Source organism: Mycteria americana, chromosome 2, assembly GCF_035582795.1.
Source record: "Mycteria americana isolate JAX WOST 10 ecotype Jacksonville Zoo and Gardens chromosome 2, USCA_MyAme_1.0, whole genome shotgun sequence".
Lineage (NCBI taxonomy): Eukaryota > Metazoa > Chordata > Aves > Ciconiiformes > Ciconiidae > Mycteria > Mycteria americana.
Window position 1 is genome coordinate 120,996,650 of NC_134366.1, and position 17,714 is coordinate 121,014,363.

The 17,714-nt window shown below is 42.5% G+C and overlaps 1 protein-coding gene across 3 annotated transcripts in view; it reads left to right on the forward strand.

Annotated features, from left to right (window-relative positions):
- Positions 1–17,714, forward strand: part of DLGAP1 (DLG associated protein 1) — a 267,016-nt gene that overhangs the window by 149,309 nt on the left and 99,993 nt on the right. The window lies entirely within an intron of this gene.

The window sequence follows — 17,714 nt, forward strand, 5'->3', positions numbered from 1 at the left end:
CTTCTTTTCTCCATTAAAAGAGCCAAGATTTGCATGAAGAATACCACATCTTGAGTCGCTGTCCCTTCACACAGTGACAGAATGACCTTCTGACTATCAACTATTTCTATATTTCCACCTCCCCACTGCTTATGTTATTTCCTTTTTTAATGAATTTCACACCTTTGAAAATAATGAGTGTGTAGCGTTCTCTTCCGCTTTCATGTATTATAGCTCTGATCCTAACACTCTCCTGCTAAGATTTTCATCAGTGGTGATTTAATTATTAACCTTTTTCACTAGTCCTGTTACTAATATCATCCTTGTGAGTCTTTCACAGTTCTTTTACCCCACAGTTTCTAGTGCTGACTAGAGCTGGTCTGTTGCTAGCACTCCTGGATCCTTCTCTTTGCATCCTTTTCTCACCGGGGAGGCACGCAGCTTGTGTTGGAAAATGGCTATGCCTTCCTTCATTTCAGTGCTCCATTGCTGTCGCCGTACACGTGGTGGTTCGTTGCACTCCGGCATGCTTCAGGCTATCTTTGGAGTGATTTCCTGGGCAACTGGGTTTGCTCCCTGCTCCAGTTCTCCGGACAGAAGCTGCCGCGGTGGCTCACGACCGCAGCCTGGCAGCCGAGGTGCCTGGCCATCGACCAGTGGTCAGGCAGCCCTTGCGCACTGATCCCTGTGCAAACACGCGTGAACGCCAAGGAGGCTTTATCCTATCAGCTCTAATTGTCCCTTCTCCAGAGAAGTTAATCAGATTCGTTATATCTCTGTGCTGACTGCGGTATCTGCCTGAGTGTTTTGCCTCTGGCAGAAGATTGACAAGCCCTCGTTTTCTGTTGAAATCACATGTTATGCCTATATTTCCTTCCCTTGTTCTCCGAATCAGTATGTCCACATAATGGTAGCTTGTTATTTAATGTAACTAATTCCCTTAAGGGCAACAGCCCAAAGAATAATAAAATAATCCATTTGAAGTTCATACAAACAATGAATCACCTGAACAGCTGTCTCTTTAAAAACAGGGCTGTAGTTTGACATTGATGTCACAGAGATTCTTCATCGTTTGAATATGTTTGCAGATTATGTGTTTTATTTTATGTACCTCCTTTAAATGATGTATGTAATAGACAATAATAAATAATACATAGAGAAAGGATCTTTATTTTTAAGGAATAATTTTAAAGAAGAGGATGAAATAAGATTGATGTGTAAAATAATACTAAAACACTGATTTTAGAGCTTCTTGACACTTATTTGCAAGCCTGTTTTACAATATTTTCAATTATCAATATTTTAAAAAAATCTAATCCCTTCTCATGAATAGAATATTTATATTTCTAGAGATGAAAAGTAAAATTAGTCTTTTTTGTAGCCAAAAACAGGTAAAAGCTTTCTTCTGAGTTGAATCTTACAGTTTTTATTGTACTACCTTATATTTCACAATTACTCCCTCGGTGTTTCTATCACGGGCAGCACTGAAGCCAGCCAGAATGGGAAGGTTAGAGCTGATCCAGGTTAGATCTGAGATGAATGTAAATTCATCTGCTCCCTGGACTACCCACTGCCCCCACTACAGGCCTGAGATATCCGTTGGGAAGGCATCCCACTCGGTGGGGAAGTATGTACTGTACTCGAAATCAACACTGTTTTTTTTTTCCCTAAGGCATGAGACTTAATAGGAATAAGGCACAGAAAAATGGTTGTCAACTGTTTCTCTGAAAGTCCTTGGGAATACTATGCAATTGGGATCTGAGTCCTCAGTACTGGATTCTGCAGTGGGTTGTTTACAAGTCTCAAGTGTAGCATTTAAAATCTGAGCTATGGAGGTTTTTTTCTCCCCCCTGACAAAATACATATGAAGTTTTAAATGGCAGCCTCCTACCCAACACAATGGGACGATAACCTCTGCCATGAATTAATCAAGCTGCTTGTTAAAAACATTATCTTGCCACTGTTCTTCCAAGTTCTTTTGAATTCAGACAAATTTAACAGCTTTCTCTTCCATAAAATGATGCACTAAGGTTAATTATAGTTCAGGAGCACTCTAAGGTATGATTTGGCTGCTCGGTGTTTCTCAGGTCTAAAAAGAGCGTGAGGGGTGCACCTGGAACAAGCGCCTGGCTTGCGTTGTTCCCATAGGGAAGGGGAGGGATCAGTCAAGCGATCAAAATGAAGGACTGAAATTGCAAAACTCTCAGGTGTGGTGCCCCTTTTTCTGCCTGAGGGGAGCAGGGTGGTGGGAGAGTCTGGCCCCCACACCTACGTGCTGTGCCTCCATGGCAGGGAGGCTGTGACCCCACCACTGCTGCTCCCTGCCTGGCCTCTTCCCAGCTGTGGATATCGATGTGCCTCCAACTCTGGGTAGAAAGGGATAATAACACTCACCTCCTGCACATCACGATGTCACGAGGATTGATTCATTACAGTTAGTGCAGCAATTACGGAGCCTTCTAAAGAGGCTGCAGAAATGCTAATACAGCCATCATTAGTCATTGCCCCCTTGCTCTTAGCTCCTGTTTTGTACTCCTGCAGCAAGGCTTGCAGCAGCATTTCCTTGTGCTCACCGAGATGCCTGGGAAGAGCCCCACCATGTTGCACGAGCAGCGAGGCACAGCGTGGGGAAGAAGTTAGATCATCCTCGTACTTCCCTGCCAGAGGAAGATCTGCAAAGGCTGGCGAGACCTCAGCCAGGGATAAAAGGGTCGGTTCTCGTAGTTCCTCCTCAACTGTGCTTCCCACGTGCATCCTGCTGCCAGGATGCTCTCTTCTCTCTTTCCACCTGCTGTACGTATTTGCTCTCCCCATGATGTGTGAAAGCCCGAAGGGGAGCACACTACTCCTAGGAATAACAGTGCCTCATTTTGCATTTTGCTGTGTCTGTTGAAATTCATAGGTACGATCTTCTCATAACTAGACACATCTCCCCCTCTCTTACCACCATGCAGCCCACAGCCATTGCTAACATATGTCCCAGAGGTGGTTCAGATACTTTCACAGGGGGTAAATGATAGATAGGCATGCTTCCCTTCAGCTAGTCCTACCTCTCCTCTTCCCTCTACACCCTGCCTACATACACTAATGCACAGCTTCCCACTCACGTCTCTATAAACTTTCTTTGTATTTGCTACCCTTCACACTATAGCAGAAGGGAATCTTAAAATGCTTTTTTTTTTCCCATAGGGAAGGCCTTCAGAGCTAGGAAAAGATATTTTAATGCATCTCAGAGCCTGAGCTGCCATGGTATGTGCTGCACAGAGAAGCAAGCACACCACACGCTGAAAATCACAGTCTGGCTGAGTGGAGGGGGTTCCCACTGCATGCTCTGTGCGTGCCTATTCCTGGAAAACCTGTGAATTTTCTGATGAAAAGCCATTTGGAAGGCTGCGAGAAACATTCATCTCTGTTATTGTCTCCTTATTTCTCTTCTTTGGAGAGGGTAGACAGCAGCACCGATGGTCCTGCACTGATGACAGCCTAATTACCCGCTCAGAGCATGGTGCAGCCAGGGACAGTAAAACCCACACGAGCTAGTGGAGGAGCAGTTTTCTACTTACATCCCAAGATCTTGGTGCACTCACAACAGAGAAGATTGTCCATGAGCTTGCCACAGTCTTCTTATGAGGAATATTGATCCATTTTCTTTTGCTGAGTTTACGCTTGGTTTTTTCCTGTTTGGAAAGGCAGGACTGGGCCTGTTAACTTAAGCAGAATTTGTCTGAGTTGAGGAAAAAATGTGACTCAAATTTTCCCATTGATAGACCTTCAGCTAAGCTCCAAGATTTGATCTGCTAAACATCTAGCAATTACCTATCTAAGTACCTACTTGCTTATCTTTAGATAAAAACAACTTTTTAATTTTATTTAGCATTTTCCTGTTACTGAATATCTTCTCATTAGTGAGTAGTGAATAGCTGTACACACAAAAACCTGCTTTCACATATCCAAATTGCTTCCTTCCCACTATAAATGGATATTTAGCATAGCTATCTGTAGTAGATATCTGTACTGTATCTGTATGTAGAAAGGAGCAAGATTGGTAATACAGCCATTGAGAGTGTATTATTGTATTGGGCTTTTCTTTGGTTTCTACTTTCAAATAGCTTTATTCTTAAAGAATATGGAAGTAATGTTTTTAGCATGTTGCCAATTTCTGTATGGAAGGAAAATTCCTTTTTCAGCCCCAGTGCTGGCCTGCCCTTTCTAGTCACCAAGAAAAATACTTTCATTCATGAAAAGCACATAAAAAGGCTTTAAATCCTACCATTTTTGTACTGATATGCTGAATGCTGTGAAAGCAAATTACCCTATGAATCCTAATTAATTGGAAATCAGGTCCACAATTCACCTCGGCTGTAAAAATCAGAATATATTCTAAGGTGTAATAGATGTGCAGCATCTTTTTTATATGCTTTCTGTTTCTTGAGTCCTTGAACTTTGTGCTTGTGTGCTTTCTTCACCAACTGTGAAAATTCAAGGGTTTTTTCCTTTAACTGGAGAGGTTTTGCAAGCCTCATGAGATGAGCTTTAAGAAAAACATAATGCATTGCAGAAGTGTAATAAATAGCAATCATTGGCAGCACTAGATCATTCCTCCCTCTAGTGGCTGGCTGGCTCCAGGGAGAATAAATTGAGTTCTTTATTAACATCTCGAGGAATTATTCCATTAGCTTACCTACTGGGAACTTACTTTTTTCAGGCTAGCATCCTCCAGCTCCCTGCCTGCTTGGTAATCCATGGGGCCTCTGTGCAGACGTCCGTGACTATGTTATGTGACCAGCCTTTCAATTTTTCAAGGCCACCTCTCTACAGTGTTCTCAAGCTTTCCCAGTCCCTTCTGCACATTATATTACATGATTCCCAGCAGCAGTCACGTAAAGAAGGTCGCCCCACTTCTATTGCGTTTCTGTGGTTCCACATGGTACATTACACCAATTCCAGGAAATTTATCACAGCTGATCTCTGATGTATGCTAAACTGAAAAAGTGATGAATTTGAGGCAGCTTAGTTTGTCTAGTCATGGTGCAATACTGGGAACTGTGTTTGGACAGTGCGCAGGATATTAGTGCTTCCTCCATCTACCTGGATGTGTCAAGGCATCCGGGGGCAGTAGGCAGCTCAGGCATGTTCATGTCCTTAAGAGAGACCAAACACATCCCTTCACGGATAGTTCAGGAAAATGTAAAGGTGTTGCAGAGCTGGAATGCTCCACTTAATTTTGCCTACAGCAACCCCTGTCTACTTAGTCAGAGGGACAATATTCAGTGGGTTGACAAATTGGCCCTTACCTGGTACATCAGAGGAGAAGCCAGAGTCCCAGGACGCTGAGCAGACCTTCGAAGGTGGCCCTGTGCATCCCGCCTGCATGCCAAGACATGCTGGTGTTCAAACATCATCAGACAGGTCTCTGCCCTGTTGCTCCTGACAATAAGAAATGGATTAATATATTATCACAATAAGAAATGGATTAATATATTATCACAATGTTGTCGTTTTCTTAATCAAGGTGACAAAAAATCAGAGCAGTAAAAATAGCTGCTATAAGTACAACAGCCATTTAAGGAAGAGGTCATCTAAGGAAAAGGATACTTACTCATACAACTCAAATTATGTAATTTCAGGGCAAAATTGCAGGCCCCCCCCCAAGAGTCGTTAAGCTTGAGAAAGTAATATAGGTTTCATTACACTTTGCTTACAATTGACATTTTAGGCATTAAACTTTTCCATAGCTCACTGAAGTTTTATTAGGCTGGAGATCTTTTCAAGGAGTTGTGTCTTACCTCAGTAAAACCATTGACTTGAGATGATATCGTAAATCACCATCCATAGTCAATAATGTTTTTAATCGAAAAATGCATTTCTTCTGAAGTAGCTTTTGACCATCACACCAAACACTCTTTACTCTTTATTAACCAGCTATTCCGCTTTATATACAATATCTGTCTCTGGGGCTGAAGTTTATTATTTCAGTCGTTCTGTCACCTTTGCCTCCAGTAATATAATAAAAATACAGTGCTGCTATTCTCTTCCATCGAAGAAACTCAGTCATGTTTGCTAACTTTAATTCAGCATCACAGAGCCACCTGAGAGGTGCTGTAGGGAAGTATTAACATACCTGTTTGCTGAGCCTGAGAGTTTATATGACTTCTCCTCCAGGTCACACAGCAAATTTCTGTCAACACTGAAATCCGAACCCATGAGCCACAGTCCATTGCTCGTGGTTTTAAATGCCAGGTACAAGTTATTTATCCAGAAAATTTTAGAGTTTATCTTTCCCTTTTTTTTTTTCTGTTATGGTGTTTTAAACAAAAACATAGATATCCAGATATTTTCATCTTCTGAGTAGGACAGAAGACCATCTTCAGCTTCACCATGTATCCTATCATTATGTTTTGAAAAGGAGAGAATTTTTTCTTAACTCATTCACAGGTGGTTGGTTGGCCTATGATTTATACAGGATAGACCACACACTATTAATCAGTCCTCTGTAAGGAACTAGCTTTATTCCTTTCCCTATGCAAACACAGAAGTTTGGGAACTTTTTCTCTTTTTCATCTGAACTTGCTGAATTTTTTTGCTTTAATTTTTCTTTGGAAAAGAGCAGTGTCCCAATTCAGTAAAGCATATATTTTAATTCTAAGTATGACAACTAAATTCAAACTAATATTTGGAAATACTTAAGAATGCCTACTATTACAGGACAAGAGACCAGCCGACTTTCTCAGGAGTTAAAGGCTTTCTTCCTTTAAAATGAAGTGCAAAACTCCTTTGAAGAACTTCAACCCTGAACAGCATCCACTCTTCGGAAATATTTTTTACATCCTCATTGTCTCTATCTGAATCATTACACTTGACACTAACTGCATGATGAATGGCATGATAACGGGTTCTCCATTCCTTTAGTCCCAGACCCAAATAAGTGTTTCAGGGTATTTCTTTTTCATGGGGTTAAAAGATACCTATTTTAAATACTTTAAAAAAAAAAAAAATCCCTTTCAGTCCCCAGCTGGGTTTGGCACTATTATGCAGCTTCTCAAGACATTTTTTTCCTTTGTTCTCTCATACTCCAAAATATAATTAATTCTGCTTTATCAGGATTCATTCTGTACAAGTTTGGGCCAATGATAGCCTGTAACACAGAAGGCATCAGTTTTTAATAAAAGGAAAAAAAGATCTAAAAATGTGTGTTAAGCATAACTTTACATCTTCTGAGCAAACTTCTGTTTATCGGAAAAGTTTTCATAATGGAAATCAACTGCAGTCTTCCACCGTGAGGTATTCAGTGCTTTGGCCCTATTTATAAAACCATTGACAAGCCAACTTGCCCAGACCACAATATATTTCACACATACCTGAAATAAAAGGCTATCACTTCATGTTGTATCTCAGTACAGCAGACAAGTCTTTTCGTAATCACTGCAAAACAAAACTGGAAAGACTGGAATGGAAAGAGAGAGTTATAAAATACACATGGACAGCTGGGGTTTTTTTATTATCTGGGTTTCTTTTGAGGGATTTTGTTTGATGTAAAAGCACCTGAAGGGAAAATGGTATCAGCTTCTTTTTTCTGAGGAATAGCTCTGGTAAAGTTACATGGAGGGAAAGTCTCCCTGCTCCTGGGGTGTCATTTGCTGCGCGATATCGGTGATAAAAGGGAAAATCTCCCAGAGCAGCAGAGACTGCTGCCCAGAGAATCAGTAGAGAATTTGCCAGAAACGCTACTGCACACCATTATTTTTTCATTTACTTATATTCCTGCCATTACTTTAAATAAAATTATAGAAGAAAAGTTAGTATTGCCAGCTTCTTTGGTATGACAGGAGAAGTTGCAGGGTTTTGTCTTAGTCAGTGATTAACTCTATTTGAACAGTTTCCCCCAAAACCTTTGCTTTTTTTTTATCAGGAAGGGATGGCTGCAAGTCATATCTGAGCTCCAAGCTATCCTTATCCAGACACAGCTCGAGAAACTGGCTGAAGAGTTATCCAGGAGGTCACTGCTCTGTCTTCTCACCCCCCTTTCAACCCCTATGCTGTCAGTAGTAGCTTGGATTTCAAGTCACCACCTCCCCAGTGTCTGCAGAGAAACAAAATGTAGTAAGTTAGAAGTACTTGCTTAGAAAAGAAGAAAAAGCAGTCTTCTCTTCAGGCACTTTAAACTGCTTAGTGTTCTTCACATACAAACCAGCTAAAATAGAGGATACTGAAATAGCCACTTAGTAAGAGTGCACGTATGATCTTTCAGAATGAACCCATCAAGAGAGAAGAGGTGAGAAAATCCACAGTCACCACCAGCACATATTACAGTCCAGGTCAACATTTTGCAGGTGTTTATCAAGAAATAATGTGTGCCCACAGCAGGTGAGATACTCAAAGTATTTGCCATGTAGTATGCTTGGCCCTGTATCGAATCTTTCTTTCTCAAACATTCATTTGGAGGTAGTGCTGTTACTCAGATGTGTAAGAAGGTGAGCTCAGACCCTTAGCTTGGGATTTTTCTCTTCTCCCTTATACACTTACTAGCCTACCCTCCTCATTGCTTTAAAATGTACTTGCTTTTCAGAGTTCTCCAATAGTTTGGTTTGTGTTGCACATCTGTACAGCTGGTGTTGAATCGGCTTTTTTTTTTTTTTGTAGTAGGTATCTGAAACTTTTGAAATGGCAGAAGACTGAATAGGAAGTGGAAAAATGCTGCATATGTAAAATGCATTTTTTGAAAATGCAGGTGGCTGCTTATTTATGTGAAGGTTTTGGAGTAACGGTGTTGACTTGCAAAACTAAGATGTGTTCCTAATCTCACTGGGAGATGTTTATACAGATCTAGCCCAGATGTTTGGAAATGTCTTTCTGAACTAGGTGACTCAGAAGTAGGCACATGGCAGGGCTTGCAGGCTCATGGCCATGCAGTGTGTGGGTGACCATCACCTGACTTCAGGTCCATGTGGAGCTGAGGACACTGAACACTGAAAATGCATTGCAATTTGTCAGGAAAAATGGCTCTTAAATAAACACTGCAGTGACATTCAACAGCAAATACTTTTTTACTATTTACTAGAAAACATTATTTGTAGATAAATACTGCCCAATATTGTAACTCGAGTAGCACAGGAGGACTTTCAGTTATGGGAAGTCTGCCCAGAAGATGCCTTTTAGCTGAGCTGGAGTGCTATCCTCCCACTCCCGGGAGCAAGCCAGAGCTCCTGCATAAATCGCGGTGCTAAGCAGGGAGGGCTGGTTGTGCAGCCAGCTCAGCACACGGCCGGGTGACATTCCTGAAAAGTAACTGCTTTCCTCCTGCGGTTTGGCAGAGAGATGTAATTCTTGGTTTTTCCCACTGGCAGAATTAATCAAAATCTTAATGTATGAATGGGGGAGACCTGAAAATTAAATTAAGCAGGTGAGGTCCAAGCTTGTGGAGACTCTGATTTTTGTAGAATAGCACAAGGGCTGCAATGGGGAATATCTTGATCCCAGATACCCTGAGGTTAAAAAAAGAAATAAAGCTGTCTGACAGTATTCTGAGTAGGAGTAAGCTTAATATTAATACAGACTGAGACTCAAACTTCAGTTCTCTCCACTAATGTGTCAGGAAGTGTAGATCTGCAGGTGTGCGAGAGGATGTTTTGAGTTTGTTACCAGACACCCAAGAGGAGGAAAATGACAGTGTGATTTGACCCACTTATGATAATAGCAGCAATAAGAGAAGCAGGGGTGAAGCGGTCCATGTCCAATGCCAAAACCTGTGCCTGAGTGGACCTGGAGGCATCTCCTTCCCTCCTTCTTGGAGGGCTTGCCCTCAAACACGTACTCTGGTGGCTGGCTGGCAGACCAAAATGCTTGAGTTACTAAAATAAGAGTTTAATCTGAGCAGACTGTGGATGATTTTTGAGTCTTACTAGAGGGTAGAGGTGGCACAGAATTATTTAGTTTGGAAAAGACCTTTAAGATCATCAAGTCCAACTGCCAACCTAGCACTGCCAAGTCCACCACTAAGCCATGTCCATAAGCACCACATCCACACATCTTTTAAATACCTTCAGGGATGGTGACTCAACCACTTCCCTGGGCAGCCTGTTTGACAACCCTTTCAGTGAAGAAATTTTTCCTAATATCCAATCTAAACCTCCCCTGGCACAACTTGAGACCGTTTCCTCTCCTCCTACCGATTGTTACTTGGGAGAAGAGACCAACACCCACCTGGCTACAACCTCCTTTCAGGTAGTTGTAGAGAGCGATAAGGTCTCCCCTCAGCCTCCTTTTCTCCAGGCTAAACAATCCCAGTTCCCTCAGCTGCTCCTCAGAAGACTTGCGCTCTAGACCTGTCCCCAGCTTCATTGCCCTTCTCTGGACACGCTCCAGCACCTCAATGTCTCTCTTGTAGTGGGGGGCCCAAGACTGAACACAGTATTCGAGGTGTGGCCTCACCAGTGCTGAGTACAGGGGGACAATCACTTCCCTAGTCCTGCTGGCCACACTATTTCTGATACAAGCCAGGATGCTATTGGTCTTCTTGGCCACCTGGGCACACTGCTGGCTCATATTCAGCTGGCTGTTGACCAACACCCCCAGGTCCTTTTCCGCTGGGCAGCTTTCCAGCCACTCTTCCCCAAGCCTGTAGCGTTGCATGGGGTTGCTGTGGCCCAAGTGCAGGACCTTGCACTTGGCCTTGTTGAACCTCATACAACTGGCCTCAGCCCATCGATCCAGCCTCTCCAGGTCCCTCTGTAGAGCCTTCCTACCCTCAAGCAGATAAGCACTCCCGCACAACTTGGTGTTGTCTGCAAACTTACTGAGGGTGCACTCGATCCCCTCATCCAGATCGTTGATAAAGATGTTAAACAGAACTGGCCCCAACACAGAGCCCTGGGGAACACCACTTGTGACCGGCCACCAACTGGATTTAACTCCATTTCACCACAACTCTTTGGGCCTGGCCATCCAGCCAGTTTTTTACCCAGCGAAGATTACGCCCATCCAAGCCATGAGCAGGCAGTTTCTCCAGGAGAATGCTGTGGGAAATGGTGTCAAAGGCTTTACTAAAGTCTAGGTAGACAACATCCACAGCCTTCCCCTCATCCACTAAGTGGGTCACCTTGTCGTAGAAGGAGATCAGGTTAGTCAAGCAGGACCTGCTCTTCATAAACCCATGCTGACTGGGCCTGATCACCTGGCTGTCCTGTACCTGCCGTGTGATGGCACTCAAGATGATCTGCTCCGTAACCTTCCCCAGCACTGAGGTCAGACTGACATGCTTGTAGTTCCCCACATCCTCCTTCCAGCCCTTCTTGTAGATGGGCGTCACATTTGCTAATCTCCAGTCAACTGGGATCTCCCCGGTTATCCAGGACTGCTGATAAAGGATTGAAAGTGGCTTGGTGAGCACTTCCATCACCTCCCTCAGTACCTTTGGGTGGATCCCATCCAGCCCCTTAGACCTGTGTGTGTCTAAGTGCTTTAGCAGGTCGCTAACCACTGAAGTAACCAAGAACGTAACGTGATGTGGGATCAGGTGGGTGAGCCTGGCCTCACCAAGGGAGCTGAAGGAGCCTTCTGCAGGAAGGAGGGTTTGACTTTTGTGACAGCAAAGAGAGAGTTCATCAAAGCAGTGGCGGAGGGCTTTAATAGGGGGGGCACCAAAGGATTCATCCTCACCCCAACATGGGCCAAAGGCCTCCAGGCAGGGCTGCAGGCATGGCTGACCTGCTCAGGGCCTCTGGCGGTGTTTGTTCTTAGTTCGTTCTTACCTGATACAAGGCAAGAGCTTTTCCAGCAGCACTTGTTCCAGGGATTATTAGTGCCAGCCCAAAGGAGACTCGTGCTGAAAAAGGCAAGAGCCTTGTGTCATGTGTTTGGTCTAGGTTCAGACATCTTTTCCTCAAGCAAGAATCTCCAAAAACCCTTTTAAGCATGTACTCAGTAAGATTGGCAATCAGGGACATGAAGGCCCACAGCTTTCCTCAGAGGGTCTTCTGAGAGGAAAGCTAGTCTCAAGCTGGGCGCTCTTGATGATGTTATATCTTACCCTGCTACGTGTGACGAGAGGATGCAAAACAAAAATTGTCTGTTGTTGTACAGAAATGGCTTACCCTGGCATCACTGGGTTGAACTGGTTCATCTGGGTTGAATTGTTTCTATGCTTCAGCATCTCTTTTCACTCTCCAGGGTGGAACAGAAGAGAGCTCACAACTATTCCCCCCACAAACACCCCCACATGGGAATCAGCACCAGCATGTAGACCAGATTTCTGATTAAAGAGAATTGTATAATGTCTGTCTGCATCATCGTCCATCTGCTTCTCTTACCAACTCAACTGCATATGGCATTATGGCTTCCATGCTGTCTAGAAAGCAGGGAGAAGATACAGCACATCAATGGCAAGGGAAAGGTTCCTTCAATTCATTAGCCTATTTTTTTTGATTGTACACAGCACCTGAGAGGACCTTTGAAATAAAGGGGAAGCTTTGTTTTGATGTATATGTGAATTTTTATGCAGTAGTGAGCTTTGTTTGCTAACATTTTAACACTTATTAAGGGCTAAAGATGTTCTTGAAACATGGTCATACAACCTCAGCACCCCCACATCCCAAAAAGAAATAAAACAACCCAATGATTCCGTGTTCTTTGAGAGGGAAGCAGGTTTGTAATAAAATCACAAAGAAGTGGTTTCATGGCTGATTCTGAAGCTGGCAGTAGCCAGACGTGAAGAGTTTTAAAAGGGACTGGGCTTTTTAGAAGCATTTGCTACTAAAAAAAAGTTGATCCAGTTCCTGCTGCCCTCTATCAAACAAACAGGAGCTCTCTGGCAGGACACCATGTGCTTACTGAAAAAACCCACAACAGCTGGAGATAGACATGTTGGAGAGCTATGTGACACCAAACTGTGTGAACTTCTGGATTTATATTTTTAAGTGCTTTCCTCTAGAAGTGCTTTCCTCCTGCAGCCCTACCAGAATCTGTAAAATCAGGCAGAGAGACAAATACACTGTACTGCAATTTCTGCCTCTTCTCACCCTGTGACAAACCCTGTGATACTGGCATGTCCCACACGGCTTTGTGGTATGTGTTGGCTGGTCCGTGCAGTGAGGACGATTTGTAGTCTGATCAGTTGAATCTTTTATAACGCAAGAGGAAGCAGGTGCCAATTTTGTGCTGATAACATTGAATTGCTCTTCAGCAGATGAGCTTTTTCTGGTTGTCTCCAAGTTTTAGATTTTTCTTTCTCATACTTGGCTCTTTAGCAACACACTAAGGACTTGAAGAGAGGTTTTTATTATTTTTTTCTAGCTTCAAGGTAGGAAATCCCCATGAGGAGGTTCACTTGATTATAAACAAAACCAGAAAAGGACATCTTCAAAACCTGGAAAAATCCCTGGTGAGGGGGAAGAATGCTCAAAACTGTTGATGTGCTGCCCTTGTCTCCGTCGGTTGCATGACGGATTTGTGTTCGCTGCATTGAAAATGCAGCAGAACATAGGTGCCAACACGATCAAATTACCCCAGCCTGGTGACCCGTATCATGACCGGGATCAGACAGATGCACTTGAATGACTTTGTTCTGTACACGTTCCTCCCTGATGTCCTTCAGTGTTTGTCTTGTGTCAGACTGCACTGGATTATTCTACCTTCTAGCAACACTAAAATGCAAATAAATTAAGCACAGAAATGTGCATTGGATGTGCCCACCAGCCACACTGGAGGTGGGGCATTCAGCCTAGGATAATTAAGCCCCAGGGAACTAAGCTGTCCGTTGTAGGCTACAAAAATGAGAGCTGGGATATTTAGCAATAGTGGTGGTTTTGAGGTTTATTTTTTCTTGGTTTTGGATTATGTGTGGTGCGTTGTTGGGGGCTTTCTGTTTGTTTGAAGGCAAAGTTTAGCACACTCCTCTGCTGGCTTACAGAAGTATTCATGACATGTTTCTGGTCTTTCACTTTATTCTGCTTTGTCATCTTCTGTTGGCATAGCATAGTACCCGTCTGGCACAACACTGCGCTTTGTGCTATGAATCTGAATGCTGAACTTGCAGAAGACAATACAGTCTTAGGACTATTTTTCATTGTAATGCTTTTTTATATTGTGTCTGGCCTAAAGGGGAAAGAAAGCAGCTATCATCAGTCTCGTCTCTCCCTTTTTTCATTCAGAAATGAAATGTAATAAATGAAAGTGTTTTTCATAAAGAGCACATATACAACAGAGTGCATTGTGCTTTCCTAAATTAAAAGGAAATACTTGAAACTAAACTTGCCTGTTCTTGTAAATCCCTGTTGTCTTCCTTATCTTTGACATTTGAAAGCTATTTTGAAGGAAAAGGAACTCTTCCAGGAATATATTCAAAGCTATTTCACTTTTAATCTGCTAACACTGTGTTTCAAACCCTTTAATATATTTGAGTGAACTAAATTATGGCCAGCATATACAAGTCAGAAATGACAAGGCAGTATGTAAAGATAGTGTATAGCTTTCCTTCGCCTTTCATTCATCCTGGACCATCACCTGAGCCTGGCATCAGGCTAAAGCTATTTCCTTACTTCCCTGTACAAACCAGAGCAAATCAGCTAAGCCTAGCTCCTCCCATGCTTACCTATACTGACCAACTCCTTACTCTGCAAATAGTCAGTTAAGCAAATTAGGGACCAAAACGTGTTTCCATCTGAATTAAGACTGCGTAAATACAAACACATCTGTAAGAGCTGGTTAAAAGTATTTATTAACATGCATGTTGCAACAGTGGTAGTGGTGATTAGGTGTATGCATTTTAAATCTTTTCATTTCTATATTTCAATGAAAACAGGAGAATGAGCCTCAGTATGTCTGAAATGTACAGAGCAGAAACCAAAGGGCAGTATGCAAAGGTAGCTTAAAGAGTTCATTTACACACCTACATGATCTTCTGTTTTAGGTCCTTCACTAAAACATGTTTTCTGCTTAAATGAACACTCTCCTGCCTCTCAGAGCCCCTCACGGGCTTTCAGTAGCATTTTGCCTTCGCAGGCAGGGTACCTCAATCTTGCCTGAGACACTTGCCTTCCTTTACCCAGGGGAACCTTTGTTTCTCCACCGGGACTCAGCAGACTCCATTTCCTCACACCTCAGCACAGGGCTGGCTCCTTTTCTGGTCAGTCCCCTTGGGACACCCACCAACAGCAGCCGGCAGAGTGGCAGAAACCCAAAGCCTTCATCTTCTCCTGGTGTCTCTTGCTGTGGTTCTTGGGAAGCACGTCTAGCAGTGCTGCTCCTCCCGCCCCATGCACTATCGGTGTCTTGCCATTGTGGCTGTGCTCCCATCCTTTGGGGTGAGGTCTGGGGCAAGGGGGAAAAAGGACGGTGCAGCCAGTTTGGGGACCTGCCACCTGTGAACACAGCATGCTGCCTTAGGGGACAGCCCAGCCCCAAAGCATGCCCGGCTCCCCATGCCCGCTGCAAGCTCCCTGAATGCTGCTTCAACCAACATCATCACATTGTGTATCCACAAGGGACTAGAAGCCTCACAGGCAAAATCTCTCTTTTACCTTAGAAGTAAGGATGAGCTGTGTATAAGCCCCTTTGAAAGGGCTCTGGCACTGAGTTCAGGGCTACCCTTCAGCACTTGTCCCATGTCACACCGGCAGGCACTGCACAACAGAAATGATGCAGCATGCTTGAGGAGCTTGTTCAAGATCTTTAGTAATTCACATCCTCCTTCTGCCAATTAATATATCCAATGCAGTGAGTGGAGCTAACAGACCGTTTTGTATTGGCCGAAGAGCTGTCCCAAAGTCTCAGTCCTTTGTCTGTCATACTTAGTTGTGGAAATTATGATGGTACAAACAGAAGTTTAGGTAATGCAAGATAAATAGAAGATGGAGTTGAACTCTTAAGGAAGAAAATAATATTTTCATTTACAGGTTACTGGTAATAGTAACTCTGAGAAAATAAATTAGACATTCAGATCTTCCCCTGTCATACATAGCCAGATTTATTCCTAAATGGAATGTTTTCAAAATTTCCAGTGGCATTTCAGCTGTTCATTAAAGTGTACTGTAGAATGTAGTGACGATTTATTACATAGCTATAAAAGCAATAGTAATCATTATAAATGCAAAGCTTCAGATGTTTCTTTGTCTATGCTTTAAATCGTTTTTCTTTTTTTTTTCTCCCCATCACTACATCTAGTGAACCAGTGATTGTAGCGATCAGTAAGCAAGGAGGCACCTCCTTCAACAGCTGCCAATACCCTAGTCTGTTTTGTACAACAGATGGGAGGTATGTGCAGGCTAAGATAAGTAGCCACCTGTAAAATATGGTTCTAGATATGTGCCAGACTGGCCAGTTGTATAGTCAGGAACAAAACTAGTCAGAAAAAGAAGGCAGCTGTGCTGACCACCCATCTCTGAAACAACAGGGAAACATTTACTCTCATGCATGGATGGCCTTGTTTCGAGCTGATTTGGGAAGACGTTGTTACGCCACACTAATGCATACAGAAAATTAATTTCTATACCTTTTGTGACGGCTTTCCATGACGCTTAGAGCATCTCATCTGATCTGGCTGCCACAGCAAAATCTTGCTGCTATGGGTACCTGCATCTTGTCATATTGGTTCCAACCTTTCAAGGGCACCTGCCTCAGCGCTTGCACATTTCTGTCTGGCAACACCTGTGGGCTGAATTTGGTGATGTGCTGCAGTCTTCTTGTGAGCTCAGCTAATCAGCGAACAGTGACAGCCCCAGGTGACGTATTTGACTAACTGGCAGCTAATCAAGCATATTTGAATTTTGCATGTCACATATTGGCAGCAAACTGTTCACAACATATTCATAAAATACATTTTGAATTAATTTAAGAAATGCATTTCAAGCAATGCTCATCAGTTTACAGATCTGCAGGGTGGTGAAGTAGCTCGCATGCATCTGAAAAATTGCCTGTTGAATTATTCATTCTATTTTATCTTTTTTAAATTTTTATTTCTTTATTTTTTTATCAAATAACAGACAAGAATTTTTTTCCAAGAGTCCCATGGTTAGTGTTAGTTACCAAAATGTTGTAGCTAACCGCTCGTAACAGTTACTTTTTCATCATTTTCTCTTCCTTTTTTTGAGTTTGGAACACCACTAATTATGATGTCTAAAATGCTTTCTACTTTTGTCATGTGGAATCGAATGGCATAAGGAGTCAAAGTGTATGAATATGGCTGCTGTGAGTATTGCACCATAAGCACAGTGAAAATGGCAAGCAAAGGCTTTATCTTCATCTTGTGACAGGAATATTGAATAATTAGCATAAGTTTACGTATTTTTATTAGTCAGGTAATTAGCAGCCAGAGAATACGGTGTTGTAGAGATGACCTAGATTTTATTACAGTATTGTACCATTCAGAGAGACCCAGTTTCTGAACTACTTAGGTGTGTGATTACACAATGGAATTGTCCTCCTAAAATACGTTGACAATTACCAGAATTGTGCATGCCACTGGGAAATTGCTCATACTAATTACCATCGTTAGCTACTTGAATACAAAATATCTGCAAATGCTTGAGGAATTAGACATAAAATGGATTCTCTTCTTTCAGGTCAGCTGTGCATGTATTTCTAAAGACTAGAGGACCAAGATTAAGCCTGTAATTAGGTTACAGATTTTTCATTCATATACCTGCAAATATCCATGAGAGATTTACATTTAAAAATGGAAAATTTAGTTAATATTTTAATTTGTTTACTTCATAATACTTGGAGAATATTAAAGATATTCCAAT